This window comes from Thermobia domestica, chromosome 4 (genome assembly GCF_964235325.1).
Source record: "Thermobia domestica chromosome 4, izTheDome1.hap1.1, whole genome shotgun sequence".
Classification (NCBI taxonomy): Eukaryota; Metazoa; Arthropoda; class Insecta; order Zygentoma; family Lepismatidae; genus Thermobia; species Thermobia domestica.
The window spans coordinates 250,357,764-250,370,638 of NC_137457.1; the positions used below are offsets into that span (position 1 = coordinate 250,357,764).

The window sequence follows — 12,875 nt, forward strand, 5'->3', positions numbered from 1 at the left end:
GCAATATGATTTAATTCAAGACATTTGCGCGAGAAAGTTTAGTGCAGTAGTCCGTACCTTCTATTACTTTAGACCAACGATAAAAGGGAAGAGTACGGTGATCGTGAAAACAAACTCGAACTGGAGATTTACATGTTTCATGACACCTACGTGCCGAAAGACATTTTTGGAGACGACCTGAAAGTCATACCGTTCAACGTAACGAGACTAAAGCTTTTATAAATTGCTGCTAGTTTCTTTTCAAATTTTCTTTCTATTTCCAAAACTACTGGTAGTTTAATGGAAGGTGATCAAAATGTATGCTTTTCTCCAAAAACGGCTTTTTTTTTTTTTTTTTTAATATTGTACAGATCAGTATCTCTCTGAAAATTCAGAAAGAGTTTATCACTTGGAGTGATTAGACTATCATGTCAAAAAAGACACCGGCGATGTTATTCATATTTTATGAATTAATATTATATTTTACTAATACAAAAGAATTATGTGCTCAGGGTACGCAATAAATTATTTGCAACTCTTTTTCTTTTCTTTTCTTTTCTTTTTTCTTTTTTTTTTTTTTTTTTTGCACACATTAAAGAAAAACAAATCATAATGTACGATTATTTATTGGTATCAGCTGTTTACAGAGAATTTAATCACTTCAGATACAACATAACCATTTGAAGAGAGATCCCGGGCAGAAGCCAAACCACAATAATTATTATATTTTAAGTATAACTTTTTGTTCTTTGTAGGAAATACAAACTAAACTGTCCTTTTACTTTTCAAGCATGGCTGAAATTTTATCTTGATATAGATGCCGCTGATATGCTTGGTTTTCAATACTTTTTTTCCCCAATCATATGTGTATTTTTTTTAAAGTGGATACATGATATATCGTCCACATCACATATACCACCTTGCATTCAAATATACAAGATATGAATTAAAGATATTTGTAATTTTTCCATTATATCTATGATATGATCAAATGATATTAAAAGACTGATTAAACCTTTAACATAAACTTCACACTACACCATATGTATGAACAATCAACAATGTATATATATAATTACAGAAATTATAACAACAGAAATCTTTAAAAAATCGAAATGAAATGATGTTCTTTTTTAATTCTGTTAATGGTATATAAGCAATTTTTAAAAATCCAGTGCAAAACAAACAAACGAGTTGACATTACATTTTCAACTTTCTCACCTGAAATCTAAACTTTTTTAATAATGAGTATACAAAAACGGCACCAAACAATTCAAAATATAAGTACGTCCAGCACTAGTAAAAATACTAGTTTCCTTACCTACAATTTAGGGTGGTCAACTTCTGCGAAATATGCTCAGTTTGTACTTAGAACTTTCAACTATGAGAATGCAATTCAAACTGTAATTAGTAAGCTCCTCTGGAAGGTATTTATATGGTAGAGAGACGGCTTCTGAAAAACTGCTAGTTAAAACTTGAATAAAAAGAGTGTAACACGTCTGACAAAGACAATAGTGCCAAGACTTAATAATATACTGAGATACTGTACTTTATTTGTTTTTTTCTTATCTATATTGCCAACAATTTAATAATTTTGTTTCCTCCAATCCAATTAAAAGTTTCACGTAATATTATAATCAAAAAAATATTAGCATACTAACAACTGTTCTGTAGCTGCTAAACTGGGCTGTATTACATATACACACCACCGCAAAACGCATTCAAGTGTTCTAAAAGAAGAACGAATTCGCAATTATATATATATATATATACGTCACAGGCAGATACAATGTTTAATTAATAATAATGCTGGAACTGTTGCATTAAAGTTGGAATTTGGAAACTATATAACGTAGTAAACATCTAAGTTTAGTTTTCTTACAGTGTTGAAAACATTACCTTCAAGAACCGTCCTCAAACGAAATGTAAAAGTTTTGCTTAACTTCGTTAACTAGCATGACTCCTGCCTTACTTGATAAATGCTTCTGCCAGCAGACTGTTCAGCGTATCAGTTATCATAATTAATTTTACTATATCAGAATTAAGGAAGCAATGCTGTTTCTAAGTATTTAAAAAGTAGTTTAATCCAGCCAAACATCGGATATAATACCGGAGGTCTATATGATCGAAAATTAACATTTATTTACCAGTATGTACCCTATGAATCACGAAATAAAATCAATCGTGACGTGCGGTATTGTCTTGTAATACTACTTTCTTAAAGGTAAAATAATGTGGTGGGAAACTATCTGCTCTGCGCGAGGTAATCTTGCACGATCGCCTGTGCACCCGTCAAATGTACTCGAGTCTCGGCGTGGTTCGGAGCCTATACAAATAGTAGGTCCCATCCTTTTGACATCGTTGTTCCGTATAAGGACGTAAAGCAAAGATCGACCAACCAATAAACGAAATAAACTTAACCATACACTTTAACCAACCGCACAGATAGAATATCAAATATAACAATCAGTGTATTTGAGTGTAAATCCAGTTATGAAGCGAAATAAATAATCATGCTACGAGCATGACACCATACTCGTCCATACGACCATGGGTTTCCTATAATATACAAGTGAAGAAATGTATCACTGAACCTTCTTTATTATTATTTCACAAATCTCTGTTTTCTATTATAGGTAAATTTCACATACGCTATAGTCTCAAAACAACTTAAAATGCTTGGCTGGGTGTTCCATACAAAATGTCCTCCCAACTAAAATTCCGATCATGACCAAGAATAACATACGAAATTACTTAACCTATTACTGACGTATATTCACTTCCAATATTACATCAACAATTCACCTTCTGTAAATACTTTTTTTTCTTCTTTCAAATTTAAGAAAATGATACATACATATACACATTCTATTTTATATAAGCATTTTTATGTGTAGCCATGCATTTATCTGATGAGTTATAAGTATATTAAATAAAATTTTCTATAGTTGTTCTCAAGTGATATGCAAGGGTGATATTGATCTTAAAAGATATGTTGTGTGGTGGCCACTACCGCAGGACCTTACTTCAAAACAAACTGACATTTATCTGGATATAGGCTTTTAAAATTATCTACCTAATACAACATTGTCATCCTTCGGATTTTAACCAGGAAGCAAATAGCTCTAGATTATAGATATGCCACTTTATGCTACATATAACGGCTGTACCAGTACTAAAGAACTAAGTGACAATACTTTTTGATGAAATTGGATTTTCATTTAATTGTAGAACTTCGGTTCTGAAGAAAATCATCTTTGTAACACGGAAAATAAGAATAGGAAGCTAAAATAATATTGCATCTGTAAAATCCTGTACACCAGTCACAACTATTATTTCTGTCTGCAGAAATCAGCATGAATTCTAAGAGACCGACTAAATACAATAGTACTTGCAAATTTTCTACGTTTACATATATAAAATAAAACCACCATAGCTTACAGTCAGCACTCATAAGAATACCGTAATTACCCAACTGTAAGTAGACTTCTTAAAACCTGTTTTTTTTTTTTTCCTTCCTTTTTTAATTCAAAATTTCTTTCGTCCTGGAATCGGAATCGTTAACATAGCTAGTAAAATAAACGGAATTTTACCACCGCAACAGCGAAGTTCTAGAAATTTGGCTAGAAGCAGCTACAAGTTAAGTTTTGCCATCGTGTAGATTCGTGTGTCCCCAAGTTAATGATTTCTTCGGAACTGAAGTAGATTTCAGTTACTATCAAGAAACTCAAACTTTATGTTGTTCATGTTTGGATCTTGCAAATACTGTAACACTTGGGGAACCCTATGGAAATGGGAAGGCTATTCCTGTTGTCAGTCGAACGACGTCAATCAAATGACGTAGTTCCACGAGGGGCATAGCCCGTCTTTCGTCCGAAATGTGCGAAGTATTCACAGTAAGAAAAACAAATTTCATTGCATACACATATTAAATGAGTAGTAGTTTATCAGTATTTAGTAGAAGAATTTACTCCTTATGCTTTATATACTTCATTAATTGCCTTACCAAAAAACATTGTGGAGTTTTGAGGGATCTGATCGTAATCGAAAAATATGATACACATTCTTAATTTGCATTCACTTTTTAACAACTGTTATTACCAGCTTTACTCCACTGTTATGTACCTTGAAATATGCTTCACGGATTGCGTGAACCAGTGATTCACTTCAATTTTTATTACAGCAACAGTAGTATATAACGATCGTTTGTTTCACCCCAAAACGTTTTACCATTCAGAGCATGCAATGAAATGTAACCAAAACCACACACAGCAGCTTCCTCTGAACACTAAAGTGCTATTAACTAGCTAGTTTGTAACTCATTTAGACTGAAGCTCCAAAAATAGATCTACCCTAAAACCATTTCAAGATCTTGAAGGATTTCACTCAAAAAATGGCTACAGTAATTAAACACAATATTACAGTTTATATAGGAATATTTTAGATATCACTGCTCTGGGATTTCTTAATTAACAATTGAATTATGCATTAATATTATCATCTGCACGGTTTGAAATATGATGTTCTAAATTAGACTCAACACTGCGAATCTCACTCCTAATTCGAATTGATAAAAAGTCAGGGATTATGCTTATTCCTAATATAAAAAAGTGGCAGAATCTTTCAAGTTGCTGATATATCGATCAATTCAGGAGTTGGAAGGAAACTTGATGGACCAGAAAATTTGAACGAAGAAAAGCTAAACTTTAAGAAGAAAGGAAAAAAAAAAATTAGCGCCTGTTCTATGCATTTTTTAAACAAGTATTTACAAACTTTTTCCATTCCTATTAAGGATATATCACACACTGTTTAAACCTTGATGTTACATCTAAGTCGCTGTTATCAATATCGTTATGCTAGACTCCTTCGGGTTCGATTAAAAAAGCACCTGCCTGAAGGGGGCATTGAACAATCCCAACATGATTTATTATTATTATTTTCGAATTAAGACGTGTTTCCAACAAGCTTTTGCTAGTGAAATCTCTTGGCGTCTTAACTTATTTTCAACTGAAGACCCTTTTGTCAGAATGTTGAACGGACCACCCATCTTCCCTCCCCCTAAAGTAAGTTTCCCATTTTTTTTTAAAATGTCGAGCAGCTTATATCAATTTACTTTTACTTTTAAAATACGAAATGAGCTGAAATTTCTAGTTTAACGTCCCACGTTTATGAACCGACGCTAAAGGAGACTTATGAATGAGTGAAATGAAGAAAGTCAGAGGAAATTGGAGAACCCCAAGAAAGCCCACCCACACGGTGTTTTTCGCACTACTAAGTACACTTGACACAAGTTGGGATCAAACCAGGGATCCCAGGTCTCAGAGATGAGCACTCTTCCATTGGGTCACTGCGGCCTCCTTATATTTTTAAAATAATATTAATTAAAATTCCCTTAATATTACTTAAAATTCCCTTAATGTTACATTGGTATTAGGAGAAAAGACATATTGGCTCTTTAATAATTGAAAGTTATCTATGTTATCCGATAATAATACATTATATAAGCTACTAGAACTTGTATATTATTTACCTTATTAAACCGTAAATCTATACCCGTTTCAGAATTTAAACTATACTAGGCCTATATAATTCGCAGTTCACTTTTTTTCCTCTTCTTTCTTCAGTTTAAGAGAACCACAAGGACAAACCTCGACCAGCACAGTCTCAGAAACACCAACTCACGTTGAGGACAGAGCACAAATCACGAAACAAAAGTGTGATTATTTTTCCAAAGATGCTCTTGTACCTTTTTAACTGAATATTATGTTCTAGTCCCAAAATTTTAGTGTTCTATGCCAAGTTTTCTCAACCTATTTCGTAATCACAACCCCCCTTTTATCACCTATTTCTGTCAGCAGCCCCTATAAATAATTTCCGGTTTGTAGTAAGCTTTTTGAAAACTTCTGCTTATCGCTTACAATTGTATAAACCTTCAATTTCGTTGAATATTCTTCCATGTGTTTGAGAATACGTATAGAAATAAAATGTCTATCAAAATTAGGAACTCGAAATAATAATTATTTTTCCGCTAATCGTTTCCAATATCATTTACTTCGTTCACCTCCCTTCGCGACCTGCATGTATTCCTCTCGTGATTTCCGAACCCAGGTTGAGAAACTGTTCTAAAGAATTTGAACAAATATATCCTGCAAACTCATTAGTAGATAATGCACAAATATTTTTATAATAAAGCAAGTGCTATACATAAATCCTTTACTATTATGTAACAAATTTCACTCAACTGAAATTAAACACTAAACTAGCGTATCTGGCTTTGAGAAACCAGGGTGTTCACTGCCGCATAAGCAAAAGCTTTCCAATAAATCTCTATGCAAAGCCCATTCAGTCCGAATTGTTACCCACGAAAGATCTAATTTGTAGCCTCCCAAAAATCTTTCTCACACGAAAGTTTATATACCCTGCACATATTCTCACGCAAGCAATGACCCAGCATGACAGAATCGAAATGTTACTATATCATTCAAAACATATAAAATAAATGTACTATGCAAGCAATTGTAATTTTATGACGATCCTCAAGTTAAAATATTGAAAACTGTTTATCTGCAAAATTAATTTATACGATACAAAGAGGAGCTGATTTCACTTACTAGCACACATACTATTATGAATGGAACAATCATGTTTTAGGTGCAACTATTTCAATGTAATTACTTTGTAGTTTGACTATTTTAGTATGCTTCCATAGGACGTGTACTTATGAGACACAAAACTTCACCACACGAAGAGGTAACTATGGGAAGTGGTCAACTTCTGATTGTCCCCTTAGTTACCTGTGTGGCCCCCCATGGACACTTCCTCTGGAAACATTTCTTCTTGCATTTATTGAATTTAGTTAAATAATAACAATTAGATTCTACCCCATCCAACAAACATTACATACATACTGCTTCATAGCAAAAAATTCTGTAACTATGAAAATACTGATTTCTCAAACTATTCTTGGATAGATGCATATCAATCTAAGCTCGTTAAGTTTCGTCTTTCTTTCGTATCTACCTGAACATCCCATACAATTCATTATGTTAACCAGCCACGTCAATTTCTCCTTGCTATATTCCTTTTGTAATAGTTAAGCTATTGATCTTCAAATGACCGTTTCAATACTTTCGAAAGGCCTAAACAACTCATACTGTATTGTTACAAACGTCCACAGTATCTTATGCACTGTTTACACTGTTTTATTACGTGCTAGCTACGTAAAACAATCGGTAGAAAGAAAGTACGTAACCTCTACAGATGGTTGAACATCAGGATTATTAGCGTACGTAATTATGTAAATGCTACAGCTCTTTTCAAAAAGCTCGCGTTTTTCGAATTCTCTTTACTCGTTTGATTAAGTATTATCAATCAACTGAAACATCAAAATATTACACTTTAAAAACACTGGTTCTTTAAATATACTTAGCACAATTCATCTATACAATAAATCTACTGGAGCAAGACGTAGAAACTGGCGCAATTTGTGAAAACAAATCACAAGTATTGCTATTGTCTATTTCGCTGCCTCCTCTTCTACAGTGAAGAGTCAAAACACGTTTTTCTCTAGATACTTAGAAGTCTCAAAAAAAAGGTTCATTCGATTGGTTGAATTGGTATTTAGCGTCCCTTTAAGTATTGAAGCTGACATGGATCTAAAGCTTAACGTGGGATCGAAACCACATGAACTTCCACGTGTACGCTAACCACAAATGTAAGCCTGAAAAATAAAAATGATTGTACCTGACGAGATTCAGTACTCTGTAACTTCGAAACGATCGTTAAAGAAACCTACTTTTTCTCTCCTCAATAGCTGTTTTGATTCCATATATGCTGCTTATAGAAGATATTCAATTTACGAGATTCTACGTGATATTCTAAAACAAACAGAACAAATTTCAGTCAAACTACCTTCACTCACGGCTACGAGCAATTGAAAATCTAAAACACGAAATGTACAGTATTTTGAAATTGAATTTCATAATGGAGATAGTTTTTTTTTTTTTTCATTCTCCAATTAAGTGAATGGGTACAAGTGCTTACAGATGCTATATATGTATATATCTAAGATAACTTGCAACATGATAACTCATAGCTAAAGCTAGTAAAAAAAAAAAAAATAAATAAACCATACATGATTCAATTACATAAAAACAAAATATTGTAACAAAAAATACATACATTTATACGCTCAGAATCAGAAATAAGACCACACTTGTAGTTACTCAATCGTTTTAAACGTTGATACTTAAAATGATATGTTTAAATTGGTAAATATGTTCCAAATGATGGAACTGTATTTTCAGCAAAGGTATTTGTCATGCAAATTGTTGACATTACAAATAATATGAAGCAAAAATTTCTCTAATAAATACATATGTTTAGAGGAATATCACGCCCTTAGATTACACCTCGTTCAACAACAAAGTAATTGTTTAAAGGAAAAAAATACTATTGCGGCAATCTTGTTAATACAAAACATTGATGAGAAGAATGGCAAAATGAACAATTTTTAACGGATGGCACGTAATTCTTCTAATTATATATGAACTGGATTTGATTGACATTACCGAACAAACACCATGCATTTTTTTTTTTCTACAAAAAATCTTAGAAACAGAATTCCGTGCATTTACTTCCTGTTGTTCACACAGCCAGAGATTACAGAAACTCGTTTTCCATGAGTAATTGAACATACTCTAACAGATACACAAAAAGGTCAAACCACATATTGTTCTACTTTCCTTTCTAACTAATTAAGGATCAGCTGCACTCATTTTCTGCACAAAGGTAGAAATTACCATAAATAGAGTGGATTGTGTACTACCAGACCAACAGTTATTAACATACGCACAATGTTGGACGGCATTAAAAAAGTAAAAACTTCTTTCGTGATTTGTTTAACATGAATATTCACCTAGTCAATATTCATCCACTTTAGAAGACTTAATGTGAGTTTGGAATAGTTTTTCTCCTTGTACCTTTAACTACTTTAAGATTGCCACACACAGAATTCGGCATACGTATTTGACATAAGTCAACCTCCACGTCCTTATTTCTTACTCATATAGAAACATTCATTACTCTATACAAACAAAATCTCACCACAGTTTTTGTGCAAATACGTTTTTTTATATTTTTACCTACAAGCTGAACATTGCGTAAATACTACCAATACTAATAAGCATTTCTCTTGAATTTTTATATATAGATATTTTATGTATATATATATATATTTATATAAAAAACAACAACAAATGTGGACCCTTCCCGACAGAGTACAATGAACACAATGGATGCAGGTCACCAGTCTAATTAAAATGTTCTTCCGTTTTAACTACTGACCGTGCGAGACATTAAAAAAGCTGGTTGTCCAGTTTGGTTTTTCAACATGAGCTTTTAAATTACTTCCTCAAGATCATAACGTAAAATCCAAAAAAAAAAAAAAAACAAAAAAAAAAACAAACACACATGTTACATACATACAAAAGTATCATAATGAACGATTGTGGAATACTCAACACAGATGGCACTTTTGAACTATACACTAAACAGGGTAAACATTACACTAAAAATTAAGCAACTACAACTGCTGCAAATTAGAAGGGAGACAAACTATAATTTAAAAAGAAAGAAAAAATCACAATGGAATAACATTTAATAATACTTATTTCATCAGCGAAACTGTTAATGGAAAGGTAATTGCTAATATTTTGGGGGGAGGTAAATCACGATGACCAAGATGAAAAAACACTCAGTGTTATTACATATAAAAATACTCTCAAGTACACAGTTGTGTAATATGAAAAAGCTCTGCACAGTGGAATGCTCATTGGCTCTTATCTTAAGTCCTGTCTCAAACAACGTGAGAGTAAACAAAAGCGACTTTTGTTTTTCTATATATAATAAAGTTTTGAGCAGAATCTAATTTTTAACCATTTTGAAATAGCCAGCTGTACCATTAATTTCGAATAAGCAAGATCCAGCTATCACCACAAGTAGAAATAAAACAACTGCTTTTAAAAGACAGTATGAAATTTCACACTAACAACTAAAAATATGTGCTCAGAGATGACTAGAAGAGTTCTAAATTACGTCGGAAGTCTTTCACAAATACTAACAAATTTATTTGGACTGTGCTCACAGAATGGTTCTTAGATCTGCATCGTTTATGGAAGAACATGTTTTGGAAACAATTAGTTCAATCTAGCTGCAGACAAAAATGGAAATAAAAAAAAAAAAAAGTTGACTCGTTCGAAAAAAAAAAGTCAGGTAAGCAAACGATCTTCCTTTAGATTCATTACAGAAAGAGAATAGAAGTTTCCCACGTTCGATAATTAAAATATAACTATCTGTCTTAGATTACGATTTACGAAATTAAAATAGTAAAAATCAAATACTAACCCCTTAAGTGTTCATATCCGAAATCTGCCTTGGATATGTAATCTGGAAGTTTCATTTGAACTTACTCTAGTTCATACAGATACTTTTACATAAAAACAAAATCTTAATTCAGTAAATGAAAATTCATCCATATCATGAAGATTAAATGTGGATGACATACAGTAGAAACAATTTCAAATCATGCTCACCAAAGGGGCTAATTGAAAGAATTAACGTATCATACGAATCAAAATCCGTCTTTTTTTTCTCTTAGAAACCTAAATTTGATTAATTTCAGCAATTTGAAATCTAAAATTTCCCACAAAGTATAAAGCAAATAGTTAACGTACCATACGAGAAATGTTATTACAGATCTCTTTTTCTCTATTTATTGCCAGTGAATACTTATTTCTTACAATGAGCAAATGAGAGGGAGAATAAACACTAGAAAAAATATTAAATGAAAAATTGAACACAACTGATTTCTAAAGTATTTAAAATGATCTGAAAATAAGTAAACACTCGTTGGCAATTACTATACTTAAAAAGTATCTCTATATATTTTCTTATGTATTTTCTTCTCTATGATTCACAACACACACCACATTCCCTCATGAGCAACAATTAGGTGCAATACAAAAAACAGTTATACGAACTCCCATTGAGAGTGCGTATAAATTTTTGTTAACATGATTATTTATAAATATTAATATTTTCTCGACAAAACAAACAAACGGAATTTACATGCTAGACAAACGCACGTTTTTCACTGCATTATATACAAAGCTTCTTTTTTTCTTCATCCCTTCCTTTCCCGTACGTGAATATCACTTCGCGAAATGGTTTACCATCATATTGACAGGAGGTAGGAAACCCATCACATGCTTTCTCAGCTTGCACACTACTTCTAATGAAGGAGAATTCATTGAATGTAACTTAACACTTCACGACTGTACATTTAGCATGAACGATCCATCACCGTTTTATCACACATAAAACTTCACATGATGCTAGTGTGTCATATTGCCACGAAACAACGTTACTACGGCCCCAGGTAACTCGACTTTTATATACACACTTAAAAAACATACAATAAATGCATTAAACATTTCAGCACATGTATATTCATTCGAAAATGTACCAGGAAGCTTAAACGATTTGCAGTATCACATGGAAGTCCAACAAAATAAAATAAGGAGCTTTCTCCTGTAAATCCACCTAAAGAAAGAAAGAAAGAAAAAATTTAGATCTTGTAGTACTCCTGTTTCACTTATTGACACAAATTGTGTACCATTTAGGAACAGAAAAGTTATTAGATTAAATAACTAGCTGAAATGCCCGTTCTTCGCATGGGACACAGGTTTGTGGCAAGCATCTGAACCTGCTTTCGATGAATGTGTAATGACAAAAACCTAAGAGACATTCTACTTTGGGTATAAATTCAGAATCCTCCTACCCTCTTTAATCGAAGTAACACGATAAAAATAGGCTTGACGTAGGTACTATGCTCTAAAAGTAATTCCAACTGGATCAACTGTTTTTCCGAGCCCGAAATTTGGATTGGACACTATCAAGATCATTTTGAATATTATATTTTTCACCGTTATGCCGATGGTGCTGAACTTGGATTTAAACGGCATCAGGAGTGTCACTATTAAATCTCAGCGACCCAAAAAACTATGAATTTAATAATATCGGTCATTTTCGATTATTTCTAAACTTACCCTTCTGTATTTTTTTTTCTTTTTTTTTCCAGATTGCAAGTCTTGCGTGTACCAAATCTGGTTAAAAATTACTCTGGGTGTTCCACATTTGTGGTGGAACATACATAAAAACCGCGTATTTTTAAAAACCTGGGACACGGGTCTACTTATTTTAAATTAACTTATATATCAAGCTGACTACTGTGCTCCTCTTAGGATCAGATTTTAATCAAAGTAACATGATAAAAACCGAAATAAGTCATAGTTCACTCATGTATCAAAAATTATCAACATCGGTGAAACCTTCTTAGAAGAGTTCATGGACAAATATCATTACAATCATTTTCATATACATATAGATAACCGTTAAAAATATTGCACTAAGATTTTTTTCTTTGATGGGACAATTCGATGTTATTGCCTAATAAATAAAAAGTTCAGAAAAAATGCACTAACAAGAAGAGTTTATTTATTATTATTACTGTTGTTATTTGGTGGAGCAAAATGAAGAAACGGAACAAACACAATAAGTATTGGTTGCTCTTTCTAAGGTTGAGGGTTAAAATTTCTATGGATACTATACTTGTATCAAAATAAGAAACGAATTGACATTTGGAGGAGCAAGTGTTGTCTTGTTCCCAAGCCGTGAGTATTTTGCTGAGGCGTCCGCTGTGCTCCCTCCACTTCAGTTGACACTTCTGAACGTGTGTTACAAGGCAGTAACATTGTAATGTTGTTCCTTTCTACACAATCTCTCTACTTATGACTACTACTACGATGTTTATGACTGGCCCTTCTCTTGGTGATATC

The 12,875-nt window shown here is 32.6% G+C and overlaps 1 protein-coding gene across 9 annotated transcripts in view; it reads right to left on the minus strand.

Annotated features, from left to right (window-relative positions):
- Window positions 1–589: 589 nt before the first annotated feature.
- The window catches only part of AGO1 (protein argonaute-1), a 259,835-nt gene continuing 247,549 nt past the window's right edge, over window positions 590–12,875 (minus strand). For all 9 annotated transcript variants that reach the window (XM_081755714.1, XM_081755713.1, XM_081755712.1 and 6 more), the window contains one exon: window positions 590–11,580. The gene's annotated coding sequence lies outside the window, so the exon portion shown is untranslated. The remainder of the gene's footprint in view (window positions 11,581–12,875) is intronic.